The sequence below is a fragment of the Sorex fumeus genome, unplaced genomic scaffold, assembly GCF_029834395.1.
Source record: "Sorex fumeus unplaced genomic scaffold, SorFum_2.1 ptg000010l, whole genome shotgun sequence".
In the NCBI taxonomy this organism is placed as follows: Eukaryota; Metazoa; Chordata; class Mammalia; order Eulipotyphla; family Soricidae; genus Sorex; species Sorex fumeus.
In genome coordinates this window covers 31,758,384-31,775,015 of record NW_026606067.1, presented here as the reverse complement: position 1 = coordinate 31,775,015, position 16,632 = coordinate 31,758,384, and the positions used below count along the sequence as shown (strand labels likewise).

General features: G+C 36.6%; 1 protein-coding gene across 1 annotated transcript in view; it reads right to left on the bottom strand.

Moving 5' to 3' along the window:
• LOC130019997 (EGF-like and EMI domain-containing protein 1) overlaps window positions 1-16,632 on the bottom strand; it is a 745,638-nt gene that overhangs the window by 196,978 nt on the left and 532,028 nt on the right. Inside the window, exon 6 of the mRNA XM_056110600.1 lies at window positions 14,807-14,929. The gene's annotated coding sequence lies outside the window, so the exon portion shown is untranslated. The remainder of the gene's footprint in view (window positions 1-14,806; window positions 14,930-16,632) is intronic.

The window sequence follows — 16,632 nt, the reverse complement described above, 5'->3', positions numbered from 1 at the left end:
AAATTTTGTAAGCTTTCACTTTGCACCCTTTCACTGAATCTTCTCAAATGCACAACACTTTTACCATGATCCACATATATATAACAACTAATATCTTTAATGTTTTAATACTGTGAAAATATTCCCTAAACTCTCATGTAGAAATTATGCATCAAGTTTTACTACTTAATTGTAATAAATATTCATAAATAATCCATACATCTTGATGTTGCAACAAAGTTTTGATTTGTTTTTCCTTTGTGGGGGGTGAATGAGCTCTAAGAGATTCTCAAGAGGCCATGGGACCCCTCTCAGCCATATCCGGGGAACCACATGCTCCCAGGATTGATCTGGCTTTGGTTGTATGCAAGGCTTGTACCTTAAATCCTATACTTTCTCCCAACTTGTCTCATCTAGTTCTCACCAACCTTTCAACAGACAGTTTAATAATAAATAATATTAACTGATATGGCTAAAATTTATAAATAATTACAAGCTTTTAAATTGGAGTGTGGGCACACGTGGAGATGTTTGGGAAATCACAGTCTGTTCAGGAGCCAATCCTGGCTCTACACTCAGGGGTAACAACTGACTCTGTTCTCAGAGCCCACATCTGTCTCTATATCAGGCCACACCTAGAGGTGTGTGAGGATCTTATGCATTGCTGGGATTCGACCCTTGCCATGGCTGCAGCTACATGAACGTTAAAGTAAAGATATAAAACTTTTACTATCACTCCAGTCCACACTGTTCTTATCTGTGTATACACTCTATTTCTTTTGGGAAGAAGGAAGTAACTGAGGAGACAAGGAGTTGTAAAGATTCTTCCACTGATGATTATGCACTTTAGGTCTCCTGAACTTGCCAGGAGTGATATCTGAGTACAGAGACAGTAGTAATCCCTGGGTATTGTCAGGTGTGACCCAAAAACAATAAGGAAGGAAGGAAGGAAGGAAGGAAGGAAGGAAGGAAGGAAGGAAGGAAGGAAGGAAGGAAGGAATCATTTTCTTAGTATATAAGAATTGACTATATGTACATTTTCCCACATCATTTTTATTTGTTTATTGTGTTAAGAGAGTGTCAATCCCCAGAGGACAATGAGTTCCTGGTATTGCTTCATGTTCCCTAAGACAAGATCTCAAAGGACCTCTTTATAAATGATTTATAACAATTTAAAGAAGTAGATATATCTCTAATAATTATTTATTCAAATTATTTTTATGATCTCAAAATCAGCTGGAGTAGCACAGTGGGTAGGGCGTTGGCCTTGCATGCGGCCAACCTAGGATCAATTCCTCCGCCCCTCTTGGAGACCCCCGCAAGCTACCAAGAGTATCTCGCCCACACAACAAAGCCTGGCAAGCTACCCGTGATGTATTTGATATGCCAAAAAATCAGTAACAACAAGTCTCACAATTTGTTGTGAGATGTTACTGGTGCCCTCTCAAGCAAATCCATGAACAACGGGAGAACAGTGCTACAATCTCAAAATCAAGTCCATAAGAACCTGACAAAGAGAGAAAGCAAGTGGGAGACAGAGTCATGCAGAAATTTTTATGCAACAGAAGCCTCCACTCTTCAGTTCAACTAGGATTTTTCACTTTGTTGATTGGGGGCACAGGTATATGCTGAAAGTAAGGGAAGAATTACTGTAAAGTATTATTAAATGTCTTCTAAAAGCAGGAATAATACATAAGATTTTAAAGTTTAAATTTAGCAGGATTAATATAGATAACATAACTTTTATAAAGTAGAAATTACTAAGCGGACTGCAAAAAATTGTTGCAGAATGTCTGTGGAATCTTGATCTAATAAAAATAAAACCTTGCTTAGTTGGATTCATGGAGTCTAGGAATTGTTCTAGGTGAATTCTCAGGTCACATAATTGCTGTTACTTTCATAAAAATATCTCACAGATCCAGAGAGGTAAAAGAGGTGGCGCTCCCACAAGCACTTGCCTTGCATAATGCTGACACCAGTTCAAATCCAGCTTGTTAAAAAAAAAAAACAAACTAAAAAATCCACCTTGTTTCTCTAAGCACTACTAGAAGGAACTCCTGCACAGAGAATAAGGAGTAAATCCTGAGCGCTGCGAGATGTGACCACAAGCCAAGCAAAAATAGAATGAAATATTATCCATGGTGGTGGAAAATGGGCACTGGTGGAGGGATGGGTATCTGATCATTGTATGATTGAAACCAAAGCACAAAAAATTGTAAATCTACAACTTTAAAAAAAATAAAATAAAATAAAGGGAAAAAAAATAGAATGAAATAAAGGTGGCACATAATATTTTTATCATATACTGATCCTAAAAATTCAGTGACACAAGAACCCATGCCTTATAGTATTTTTCTTCTATTACTTACCACAGAACTGAGTATTGAGGACTCGATAGATGTTTACTTTTGAGATTAATAGATCAAGTGAAAAGAGATCTATAAGATCTAAAAGAGAAACCGGTTTCATTCACAATAAATTGTCTGAGACTTTGAGGACATCAGTTAATCTTGCTAGATTTTAATTTTCCTCTTATTTAGATGATGCTATTAGTTGGGCATCTCTAAATCCTAGTAACACTGTGTCTCAGGGGTTCTGTTTAGCCTCATTTTTATCCAATTCTTGTTGACTATCACTATCATTGACAGTATATGAGAAAGCCTGCTTCTAGTGACTTTATCCGTAAATTAGAATTTAGAGCTTGCTAAAATCACTAAATTTCCTAAGATTCCATCTACAAAAAATTTTTGTTCATCTAAAGGTTTATAATTCTATGACAGCAGCATACTGAGGCATATTTTTCATATATTCCCATTATCATTTATGTTTCAGAAAATAAATTGGATCAAAATATGATAAAATTAATTTCAAATTTCAAATATTTTAAAACAATCCATCAAATAATATACTTTAATAATAATGTATTGTATATATTTATACATTGCTGCAAAATGGATGATTTCATCTCATTGCCCAACGTGCATTATCTTTTAAAGTTCACTTATTAAAATGTACAGTACTTTATAGTCAAAATTTCATTTGGAAAAATTCCCCAACTTTTAACCTTATCAAATTCAAATAGTGTATGACAATTGATATTGTTGCATGAATAATTTAAGTTTCAGTTTGGGAAATTTAAGAAATTTTAAACTAGGTAAAAAGACTGATTTGCCCCTGATGTAATACTATGGTTGCATTTCAGTGCAACAGACTGAAATTTTATACTTAATATCCACATTTAATGTCCACAATCATAATCAAGTTGCTCAAGTAATTTAATGCTAAAGGGTACAGTGATAAGACTTAAATAATGAAATAATATATAGATAAATAAGTAACAGGCTTACTGGTCAGAGGCTTGCATATATTTATACTTGAGTATAAGGTTATTCATTTATCCATTCATTCATTCATTCAAAAGTGTTTTATTTTATTTTTTCATTATCTTATGAGCATTACAAAGCCATTCATGATTGGATTTCAGTCATATAGTAATCCAACACCCATCCCTTCACCACTGTACATTTCCCAACACCAGTATCCCCAGGTTCTCCTTCATCACCTTTCATCCTGCAACCCCTACTTGCCCCTATGGAAGGGACTTTTCTTCTCTCTGTGTCTCTGTCTCTCTCACTCACTCACTCTTGCTCTTGCTCTCTTTCTTTTGGGCATTGCTGTTTGCAATATTGATACTGAAAGGTTATTAAGTATGTCACTTACCTACTTTTAACCCTCAGATGTTGTCTAGCGTGATTATTACCAGTTATTATTGTCATAATGATCTCTTCTCTATCTTACCTACCCTCAGCCCCACACACACACTTGACCAGTCCTTCTAATCCCTGTTTACCCTGGTCAATAATATTTTTCTTCTACTACATACATATATATGCGTATATATAATATACCACATATGAATGCAGTTATTCTATATCTGTCCCTTTCCTTCTTATTCATTTCACTTAGCATGATACTTTCCATGTCCATCCATTTATAGGCAAATTTAATGACTTAATTTTTCATGACAGCTGCATAGTACTCCATTGTGTAGATGTAGCATAGTTTCTTTATTCATTCCTCTGTTACCATAACCAGAACAACTCAGGTTGTTTCCATATTCTGGTTATGGTAAATAGTGCTGCAAAGAACATAGGAGTCTAGATGGTGTTTCTGCTGTGTTTTTTGACCTCTAGGGTATATTCCAGAAGTGGTATTGCTGGGTCAAATGGGAGTTCAATATCTAGTTTTTTGAGAAATGTCCAGGAGCGATAGCACAGTGGTAGGGTGTTTGCCTTACAAGCGGCCAACATGGCCAACCCGAGTTCGATTCCTCCGCCCCTCTCGGAGAGCCCGGCAAGCTACTGAGAGTATTCGATATGCCAAACACAGTAACAACAAAGTCTCCAATGGAGATGTTACTGGGCCCGCTTGAGCAAATCGACGATCAACGGGAGGGCCTTTACCTTTACCTTTTTACCTTATTTTAGAAAATAATATGGACTGGAGCCCATAAATAATATAGGCTGGAGTGATAGCACAGTGGTAGGGCGTTTGCCTTGTGTACAGTCAGCTTGGCTGAGCCGGGTTTGATTCCTCCACCCCTCTCGGAGAGCCAGGCAAGCTACTGAGAGTATTCAATATGCCAAACACAGTAACAAGAAGTCTCACAATGAAGATGTTACTGGGCCTGCTTGAGCAAATCAATGAACAACGGGAGGACAGGACAGATACACGTATTTTCTAAAACGGCTGGACCAGTCGGCATTCCCATCAACAGTGAAGGAAAGTCTCTTTCTCCCCACATCCACACCAAAACTAGTTGCTTTTATTCTTTTTGATGTGTGCTAGTCTCTAAGGTGTGAGATGTTATCTCTTTGTTATTTTGTTATTTTGATCTACATCTCCCTAATGATAAAGAGCATTTTTTCATGTGCCTTTTGGCCATTTGAATTTCTTCTTTGAGAAAGTTTCTGTTAATTTCATCGCCCCATTTTCTGATGAGATTACTTGTTTTCTTCCTGTAAAGTTCAACCAGTGTCTTGTATGTCCTCGATATTAACTCCTTATCAGAAGGGTATGAGGTTAATATCCTTTCCCATTCCATAGGATATCTCTGTATCCTCACTGTTTCTTTTCAGGTGTAGAAGCTTCTTAGTTTAAGATAGTGCCATTTGTTTATCTTTGATTCCACTTGATTGTTCAGTGGCATTTCATTTTAAAAGATACTTTTAGCTTCAATGTCATGGAGGGTTTTGCCGACCTTTTCTTCAATGTACCTTATAGATTCTGGTCTGATGCTGAAATCTTTAATCCTTTTTGATTGACTTTTGTGCATGGTGTTATGGTAGAGTTCTGAGTCCAGGTTTTTTTTTTTTTTTTGCATGTAAAACTGTACTCATGCAAAACTGAGTCCAGTTTTGCTGGCACCATCTGTTAAAGAGGCTTTCCTTGCTTCACTTAATGTTTCTTGCTCCCTTATCAAAGATTAGTTGGTCATATATTAGAGAGTGTGTGTAAGGATATTCATCCCTATAGGATTTGTCTTTGTTCCAATACCATGCTGTTTTAATTATTATTACTGATTTGTAGTACAGTTTGAGTTTAGGGAAGGTGATGTGTCCCATCTTCCCCCCCCCCCCCCCCGCCCAAGAATTGCTCTAGCTACTTATGGGACTTCTTGAATAGAAGTGGTAAGAGTGGACATTCTCATCTTGTCACTGATCTTAGAGGGAAGGCTTTTAGTTTTTACCCATTGAGAATAATGCTTGCCATGCCCCTGTGGTACAAGGCTTTGACTATATTGCAGAAAGTTCTGTCAATTCCCATTTTGACGGGAGTTTTCATAATAAGTGGGTGCTGGATCTTGTCAAATGCTTTCTCTGCATTTATTGACATGAGCATATTGTTTTTATATTTTCTTTTATTCATATGACAGTATATGTTGATTGACTTGCAATGTTAAACCACCCTTGCATCCATGGGAAGATTCCACTTGGTAATGGTTTATGATCTTTTTGGCGAGTCGTTGGATTTTATCTTTAAAAATATCTAATATTTTGTTGAGGATCTTCGCATCGGTTTCCTCAGAGATATTGGCCAGTAATTTTCTTTTTGTGGTGTCTCTGTCTGCTTTTGTGACCCTTTGGTTGGTCATTTTCTTAGAACCTAAGCTGTGAAGTCAAATTATTTATGTGGGCTCTTTCTTCCTTCCTTCCTGAGAAATGCTTGCAGAGCTATAAATCTTGCTATTGACAATGAGTTAGCTGTGAACCACGAATTCTAGTAGACCATGTCTTCATTCTCATTTGTTTCCAGAAATCTTTTGATTTATTGCTTGATTTCCTCTATGACCCACTCGTTGTTCACATTGAATCATTTAATTTCCAGGTGTTTGATTTGATTTTCTGTTTTTTTTATGTGTAATAAACTCCTATCTTCTTTGTATAGTGGTCTGAAAAAGAGTGTTGATACAATTTCTATCTTCCTGATTCTATTGAGTTATGTTTTGTGAGCTAGCACATGGTCTATCTTGGGAAATGTTCCATGTGCAGTGAAAAATAATGTGTATTTGGTTTTGTGGGGTAAAAAGCCCTATATACATCTATTAACCTTGTCTCTTCCATTTCTTTGTTCAGAGCCAGTACTTCCTTGCTGAATTGAATTTTTTTTGATCTATCAAGAGGTGATAAGATGGTGCTGAAGTCTCCAACTACTATTGTGCTGCGACCAGTGTCCTCGTTGAAGTTTATTAGCAGTTGTTTTAAGAAATTTACTGGCTCCTCCCTGGTTGCATATATGTTTAAGAGTGTGATTTCTTCCTGATGTACATATCCCTTTATTAGTAAAAAATGCCTTCTCTGTCCCTTTTAATTTTTTTCAGCCAGAAATTGATTTTGTCATAAACTAGTATGGCCACCCTGGCTATTTTGAGGTAGTAGTTGGTTTGAAGGATTGTTTTCCATCCTTTGACTTTGAGTCTGTGTTTGCTCTGACTATTCAGACATGTTTCTTGTAGGAAGCAGAATGCTGGGTTCAGTCTTTAAATCTATTTTGCCTGTCTTTGTCTCTTAATTGATGCATTTAGCCAATTGACATTGAGAGAGATTATTTTCATGGGGTTTTATGTCATCTTTCTGTAGGGATTTGTTATGCTTGTAGGGGTTTGTCTTGTTTTACAATAGCCCCTTTAGTCCTTTTAAAGTTGGTTTTTAGTCTATGAAGTTCCAATCTAATGTTTATCCATAAAATAGTGTACCATTTCTTTGAGTTTTGAGAGTTTAGCTGGATAAAATATTCTTGGTGAGGACTTCATTTCATTGATTTTTTTCTATATTCTATATTATATAGAATGTGTTCTATATTCTATACTATATTCCACCACTGTACTTAATTGGGTTTACCTCTTTGTCCTTCTGGTACTCGATGATTCTCATATTCCTCTTGAATTCACCCCAGGTCTTTTATTCGCCCTTGAGCTATTTTGAGGTCTTTTTTCTATTATACGTTGTTGCCTGTATGTTTTCTGAAGCTCATCTTCAAGCTCACTGATTCTGTCTTTGGCTATTATCATCCTACTGTTAGGGCATCCAATAAGCTTTTAATTTCATCTATAAAATCTTTTATTAGTGGCACTTCTGTTCATAGCTTTCTTATTTCTGCTTTTATTTCTTCCAGTTTTTTATTTGCTGTCTGTTCCATTGTTTCTTTCATGTCCTCCTTTCATCTACTGCATGTCTGTTTTACTGTTTCTTTGAGCTCATTGACCATCCTCAAAGTTTCATTCCTGAATTCTTTATTAGAGGTTGTATTTGTGGGTATTCCCTATTGAGGTTCCTGAGCTCTTTTCTTCATCTGCGCCTTGTGATGGGGATCTGATCTGTTTCTTCATGTTGCTGTGGGAGTATGGAGGTGGATCCCTCCAGTTCACTATCAGTGTCCCCCTCTCACTGTCAGAAAGGTTTCTGGATGGGTTCGCTCAAAGGCAGTCTCCTTTTTCTCCTTTAAGGAAATGGGCACTGGTGGAGGGATGGGTATTTGATCATTGTATAATTGAAACCCAAGCACAAAAATTTGTAAGTCTACAACTATACCTCATGATGTCTCACTAATTTAAAAAAAATACTTCAGTAAAATAAAATTTGTGAAAAGTGAAAAAAAAAAGAATATTAACTTTTTCCTTGGTGCTTCTCTGTCACTTATGTGAGGTCCTCCAGCGCAGCTTCAGGGCATGTGTTCTTTTACACTAGGCTTGTTCAGATTTTTATGTTCACTATTATTTTGGTGCATTTTGGGAGTACTTAGATTGGAATAGGCTACTAAACTATAGGCCAGGCTGTCTTTGTCAGAATTAGGTAATGGAAATTGAGTCCAAAGCACTGGGAAAGGTGAAAAAAAAAAAAAAAAACTGTGGCCGCATGGGGGCAGCTGCCTTGTAGGCCATGGCCCTGCCACCACTGCACCTCTGGGAGAGTTGTCTGCGCTGGTGCCTGTGAGGATTAGAGTACCACTTCTGGCACAGTCCTAAAATTTGCAGGACATCTCCTCTTGGCTAGGTGCTCAGTGGGCCCCTAAGCCAAAGAGGGGCCTTCCACTTTGTTGGGTCTGCTTGCTGGGTATGCTGCCCCCACTTAAAAGTGTTTATAAAATTCTTTTCACTACTAGCCTCTTGTGAACTGTGGGTGAAAAAGTGCTAAGATGTCACATATTCCCATGTGAGAGTCCCATTTATACTGTACACATACGGATAAGCACAATGTAAATAGCTTTATACTAGAGGTATAAAAAACATGGAAGAAAAGAATGTATAACTAATGTCCTAAATGTGAAAAACAATGCACTTTAATTCCAAAAGAATTAAATAACCAAAGAGCAGAGATGTTGAAGTCAGATGGGAGATACAGAATATCCATTGCTGCAATGGTAAAAATAAATAATAATTTAAAAAAAATCACAGTTACAAAAAAGGAACCTACAGATTGAGAAAAACATAAGACTTTGAAAAAGTGTTATGTTGATATGTTAATACTTGAAGCTCAATAGACCAACTGAACATATGCAGGAAGGGGAAAAAAGAAACATTCTATGAAATCAGCCTGTGAATGGAAAGCTTAACACCTGATAATCTGAGTAACAGAAGAGGCTTAGTAATAACCTGGCCTGATTCCAGTAAAGCACCTTCTTCTAAAGTCACTAACATGTTTCTGGGGGGAAAATTTAACCCCAAATAAGAACACAGCCATAATGAACATGAGAAATAAAGTACTTGTCTATTGGTTGTAAATCCTTAGGCAAAAATAGTAGGAAATTGCATGTAATAGCAAAAAAGATGATAAATCCATTGTATTTTCTAAAAGCATAAAGAAAAAATCTAACACATACTACAGTTGTTTAAATTGTGGTTCCCACTTGGATTTACTACTTAATCTATCTGTAGAAATTTTATTTACATATTTTTTGTTTATTTGAGGCCAGATTCATTATTGCTCAAGATTTACTCCTGGGTCTGTAACTCAGAGTTTACTCTGAATTGCAGTGCCAGAAATTGAACTTGGGTCAACCCCATGAAAGGCAAGTACCCTACCTGCTGTAAAATCTCTCCTGTTCCAAGTTTATCTCTCTCCCAAATGTGTATTCTTGAAACAGTTCTTCTAAATTTCCCTGGCTAGTACTAAACTGATAATTTGTATATATTTTTCCCTGAGGGAAGTAGTTTTCACAGAAAATAATCTGTGTGTCTTAAAAAATACTTTTTGGATAATAACCTTATCCCACCCTTTATCTATCTATAGAAACCTTCCATTTTGGTTTCTTATTTGCAAAACCTTCTTATTTCCATAGATTCTATCTAGAATTCTTTGATAAAAAATAAAGTAAATTCAATCTCTACTTTTTATTTTGAACAGATTATTTTCTTATTATGTAGATGGATTCATACTTGAAAAGCTATGAATACCTTAATCCAGTTAACAGGTAAACCTAAACTTAAGTTGGCAGTATTTCTTTCTCTAATGTATGCGTTATTAGAATTTATCTGCACTGTGAATCAGAAACCAGTCTTCAAGTCACTGTTGTTCATTCAAGCAGGGTATTCTAAATACTAATGTAACTGAGGTCAGCGATAGAGTAATTTTGTTACTATAGAAAAGAAAAATTTAGGTAACAAGAATATTACAAATACCTCTATGTAGCTTTTAGGTTAACTTTGATGTCATAGAATCTTCACTAAAATGTTGATCTGTATTTTAAAATTCAAATAAGTTCATTTTTAATTTGTGCAACTCAAAGAATAATTATTTTCAACTGAATATTTTTATGGTTATAGAATTCAGTACAATAGATGTTGAAATTAACCTTTCCTGTTTCATGCGGTAAATAAACATGCATTACTAATTACTGTGGCCTTATGCATTGAAATGCTCATTTGCAGTGGTTTAAGAATGCATTCATTTTCAAAATAGTCTCTATAAATTTTTATATAATTAGGTACATAAACAACTCTGAGATCATTGCATATTCCACTATCCAGTAAGCTGAATCAGTAGTTTTACCATATTTAACAAATAGTTGCTAAAAGAAGTGAAACAGAAAAGTTTGATGATGAGAAATGAGATACTGAGCAGGGTGGCTCTTTTTTTTTTTGCATGAACCATAAGATATGAGAGCAGCAAGATTGCTCTTTACTGTTGAGTTGCACTACCCCATACCATCATCACCCCCTGATCCTGTAACTCGGCAATTGGGAAGCATATAGGTACATGAGGCGTGGGGAAGGAATTCTTGGCAATGATATTCAGCTGAAGTTCATGAAATTATAACCAGCATTAATCCGTTGGGAATCTACTAAATACCTAAGAACGAACAATTCAGTGGATCCTTACTGACAACATAACACTCTACAAAGAGTGTAAAGAATAGGAAAATCCTGTGAGGCCACTTTTGAAGAAACTTGTGGAACCCATTCTCGATCTTATTTCAGATTCATCCACACTTCTCTACTCTGGTTTTCCCACTACTTCCCATTATATTTTGGCACACAGGATGTCTTAAAGATTATCCAAAGGCCACTACTCTGGATGTGCCTCCGTTTCCTTTAACTTATGGATGTGCTCCTGTCCTGTGAGCCCCCTTCATACCAACCTGATGTATGTAATCACTTTTGTGATACTCTTTCCTGTCTCTATCCTTTTTCTTACATAAAATATCTTTGCTTCACTCTGTCTACTCATACTTTTTTCCCTGTGAGAATAGACAAGCCCGGGAAACTTGGGAAAAGGTTAGAACTTTATTGTCCATGCCCTGCAGGATTGTCTGTAGGTGTTTGTGAGGTCTGAACTCCTCTGGCAACTCAAGGCGGGGTTGTGGTATAACAAGCAGGGTGTTGGTAGCAGCATATTCTATTTAGTCTTACCTTCCCCCTCAACTGTGAATAAACACTAACAACAGTAGTAAGTCTTTTATGCCAATTTCAAACTTCCAATACTCACATGCTGACTTTTCTCTTGTTCATTTTGTACAAATAAATGCCAGTGAGAGAAACCATGGAAATTATCTCTCTGAATATTTTGACATTTGTATGACTAACTCAGTTACTCAATGAAACCGTCAATAAAAATGTGAGAGAATGACTTGTAAATAAGTCTGTGGGCATTACATGTCTTATTAGTCTAATAATATTAGTAGTATAACATTCTTATTGATAACCATGTATAATTTCTGAACATTGTAGATACATTAAACATTATGATAGTAATAATGGCAATATATAAAAAAGAGAAAGAGAACATTCAGGAAAAGGCAGGGTTTTAACAATGTTCTCATCTTATAGACTATGTTGTCACTGATGGTTTTTGTGCCATGCTCCATTTAGACACCATACGATCCTTGACCATTTCTGACCTCTAACATTAAATACGTAATTGGAATAACACTGACAGACAATTTCACCAGAAATAATCATGACCTCATTAATATCAGAAAGGGCCTGGGTTGGTTAGGACTTGTCTTTATAAAAAATACATAGATATCCTTCTGAGAGAGAAGTCTACCTGGATGAATCCTGTCTCAGAAAGGCATATGCACCATAGTTTCTTGACCCAGTCATCTGTTCTTGGGCACTTGGGTTTTTTCCAGATTCTGGATTTTTTTCTGGGGGGACTAGGTCAAAAACATAATGTTTTTGATTGAATCGGCATGAGATAGAGCATTACAAAACTGTTCATGATTACATTCCATTCATACAATACCCCAACACCCATCTCTCCACCAGTGAAATTTCCCAGCACCAGTGTCTCCAATTTCCCTCCCACCCCTTCAAGTCACCCCTACCCCAGCCTGCTTCTAGAGGTGGGGGAAGGGAAACTAGAGGACATTGGTGGAGGTGAGTGTACACTAGTAGAGGGATCTGTGTTGGAACATTGTATGACTGAAGCCAGATCATGAGCAAAACAGCTTGTTAACTATATAGCTCACAATGATTCATTTAAAAATAAATAAAAATAAATGCTTAAATGCAGATGCTCTTTTATAAGTGCCAGTGACCTACCTACAACCCATCACTCTGCTTCCCACAAATTTTATGAATTCTCTTCCCCTGTCTACAACTTTTCTTGTTTTGGAAGTACCAGTCCAAACTATGGTCCTATTCTCAGTCACCTTCAGTTGTGTATGTTATATTGTTTTGTTTTTTCCCCCTACCAACTTATCCACATATACCCCAACATGAAAGTCTCTTGCATGGGGGAGGGGAGGGTTATGGATGGAGGACAAGTACACTTCTGTAAGATAATTTAAAAAATAGCTAAAATAAATGCACATCCATGTGATTAAAAAGTGCATCTTTAAAAATAAAATGATCAAGTATTTTGTTGTGATGTAGTAATAAGTAAGAAGAACAGTCACAAAACGTGATATTTAAATCTGGATGTCTCTATTTAAAAAAGACAGGAAATTATTATTTGTTTGCATTACCCAGTGTAAACAAGAATTGAATTCATAAATGATAGCTCAGTTGGGGCCAGAGTGATAGCTCAGCACAGATCCAGGATAAGCCCTGACCATCAGTTGTGCCCCGTCAGAAAGCAAAATGATGGCTCAATTCACAGTTATCATTTGGTTATCATTTGAACAATTACTTTTTGTCATTATGCTAAGTACTTTAGATGCATTATTTAATAGCCTAATCAAGTTTTGTGGGTTTAGGATCTGCTGTTATTGAACTTTACAGATGACAAAAGACTCTTAGCAAGATTAAAATAATATATTCAGGATGTTCTTCCTTTCCCAGGTCGGTTAGTCCGTCAGTAGTCCAACCCCGGACTTGGCTTTCTCCACGTACGTGCCCCAGGCATCCTCTAGGAACCTGCGATGCTCACCATTCCTGAGCCTCTTCTTGTTCATCGCCAATGCTGTGCCAGTCTTCTTTGTCCCCCAAGTTGTATCCCCACCCCACACAAACCAGGTACCCATGGCGGCGTGGCCTCTTCAGAAGCGGGCGTGGCCTAATTTTGAGTGGCCGCAGGTAATCTACTCATACCGAGCAATCTTAAGTAACATCTCAGTCTCCATACCTCCACACCAAAATGAAGAAACAATGCAAATCCGCACTCTGTGGGGGAAGATGATGAAAAGAGTCCAGAAGCCTCAGTAGGTACTATTCACCTAAGGGACTTCTCTGAGAAAGAATTCAGATATGAAGTAATGAAGATGTTCAATGAACTCAATGAAACAATGAGACAGATATCCAGCAAATTAAAGGAGTACAGGAAAGAAAAAAATCGAGAAATTACGGGAAGAAATGAGAGCAGAAATTGGAAAGCTACACACAGAAATGTCATGAATAAAAGATTGCGTAGATGAAATAAAAAACTCAGTCTTTGCCCTCAACAGTAGAATGGCCACAGTTGAAGACAGGATCAGTGAGCTGGAAGATCAGCTGTACCAAGCCAATAGGCAACAACAAACAATGGCAAGAGACCTCAAAATAGTTGTAGAGCGAATCAGAGTCCTAGGAGATGATTCCAAGAGGAACAACATTAGAATCATTGGAGCACCCGAAGGTCAGGGAAACAATCCCAATGAAAAAGCAAAGGTTAAAATAGTATGTTCAGGCTTTACAAATTGAAAGTGACAGAGCTGAAGCTAAAGCTCAGGTTTCTTTGAATACAACACACTTAACTCTATGTTATGACTTAAAACACCAATCTGTATGGTTTCAGCTATGTTTCAATCACTGCTTCTAATCAGTAAGTTCCTTCAGGAAAGAATTTAGTTATCACTGATTTTTATATCCCCAGAACATGGAATAAAGCCTGATACTGAATAGGAACTCAGTGGTTGTCAAGTGAACAAAATGACAAATTAATAAAGAAAGAAAAGAAGGAATTAGTTTTAAAAGGAAATGGAAAATTGGTGTTTGGGATAAAAAGCTACTTTTATGCCAAGAATAATATTACTGTGCTTAGTTTTGCACCACTCTGTTTCTATTGTAGCCACATAGGACTATTTTATGATAAACATTATTTTCCTTTAGAATTAAATGAAATGCTTTATAAAATATGTACTCTATTGAGGGATTTAAATGAACAATTGAAATCCCATAATCAGAACATGGCACAACCAAACCAGCGTATAATCATATGTTTCCTATAATAAGCTACTTCGAGTGTTCTTAGGGTTACAATTTTGTAATCTAGATATAAGAGGAAGATCTTGACTCTTTATAACATTCAACACAAGCACTTCAACCCACTCTGAATAAAAGACAAACCCTCTCTTTTGCGTTACATGGATGTTCTCTCCTTATCAGTGAGCAGGTGGTTTTAATAGTTACCTTTACATCCTTTGTCATCTTCCTCCAGCTTCAGGCCATCTTGACATTTACAGTAATAACTGCCAATTGTATTACAGCATTGCCCTTGACAACCACCATTGTCAATGGAACATTCATTTATATCTGCAATTTAATATTTAAACAGAATTAGTTTTCTATAACTAGACTTACAAGAAGAGTTCACTGACTCTCTTAAAAAATGCATCCTCACTGAGTGATATTGCTTTTTGACTCCAGATAAATTAGATAAGTACAACCATACTACCATAAATAAAACCGGACTCACTTTATTTTAGTTTTGGTGTCGCTGTTAGAAAGGAGAAAAGTTTACTGGAAAATAGAATAGAGAGACAAAGGAACTTCCTGGGTGGGGAGCAACTTAATAGCAGACTCAGTTACTATCTATGTCACTTGAATTAGAGCCGATGCACTATTTTTTTTTTTTTGAGGTAAATAAAGGACCGTGCCAAGTCTTTTATATTTGAAATATTTTTGAATAATGTACCAAGGAGTTTTCAAGTGCTATGGACTTTGAAGACTTAAGGTGCAGACCCCAAAATTTCACATGCAATCATTAATGGATGATGAGATCAAGGACTGAGTGAGAAAATAGAGTTAGAACATTAGGCTACCTATTTAGATGCTATTTGTTTTCTTTGGTTTTGATTTTCTAAATAAATACTTTTTGAGCACTTACAACATATGTGGGATTTACTAGATATTACGACACAGGTAAAAGAGTAGTTCTGTGATTTACTAAGTTTAAAACACAGCTAAACCAAAGGGTAATTTTGTTATGTCCCTCTATTGGCTACATTCAGAGTATGAAACCTGTGGGCAGAAACAATTATCACCATTAGAGATCAGTTTTTCCCATTCATCATAAAGCTTATGAGTATGCCAACACTTCTGTATGTTTGATAGTGACAAATTTTTTCCAAAAGAAACACTTGTACAATATGTTGACTCACAATAGATTCCGAGTCTCATGATTTTAGTGTGGCTTAAAGAGAAAGTGATAAAAAAAGAGGGTATGGGACTGGAAGTCATAAGTAATAGGTAAGTATTGAAAAACCAAAAAAAAGATATATAGAAAGGGAAAGGAAGAAGGAGTTGTGAAAAACAGAAACAGCTGAAAAGGACAATTTAGTCCCCTAAACTGTGAAACCTTAAGAGAAGCAAACTGATACTGAGGAACTGAATGATAGCAGGAAGGGTGAGCTGCACTGCATCTTTCTTTACTGGAAAGCTGATCTTGCCTGATGCCTGTCTGTGCAGCTGTTAAGACTGATTTTATTTGCTTTAACTAAGTTTTTTTAAAGTGTGCTATCCATGCAGAAATATATGTCAACTTTCTATGTATAAGCTGATGAGTTTCAGCAACCAAATATACCAAGACTATCACAATAAACAGATTATTACTAGTATCCAATGAATGGGTTGGAGCGATAGCACAGCGGGTAGGGCGTTCGCCTTACAAGCGGCCAACATGGCCGACCCGAGTTCGATTCCTCCGCCCCTCTCGGAGAGCCCGGCAAGCTACCGAGAGTATTCGATATGCCAGACACAGTAACAACAAAGTCTCCAATGGAGACGTTACTGGGCCCACTCGAGCAAATCGACGATCAACGGGAGGGCTTTATCTTATCTTATCCAATGAATATCCTGCTACAGGTTAGTTTTGTTCCTTAGAGATGGATTTAAGTAAAGTCATATCATGTGTCCTTTGGATGTGTCTGGTCTTCTATATTCGATATTCTATTTATGAGATTTACATGACGTTGCATATGTTGTAGTGAGCTTATTCCTGTTTATTTTTAATTATA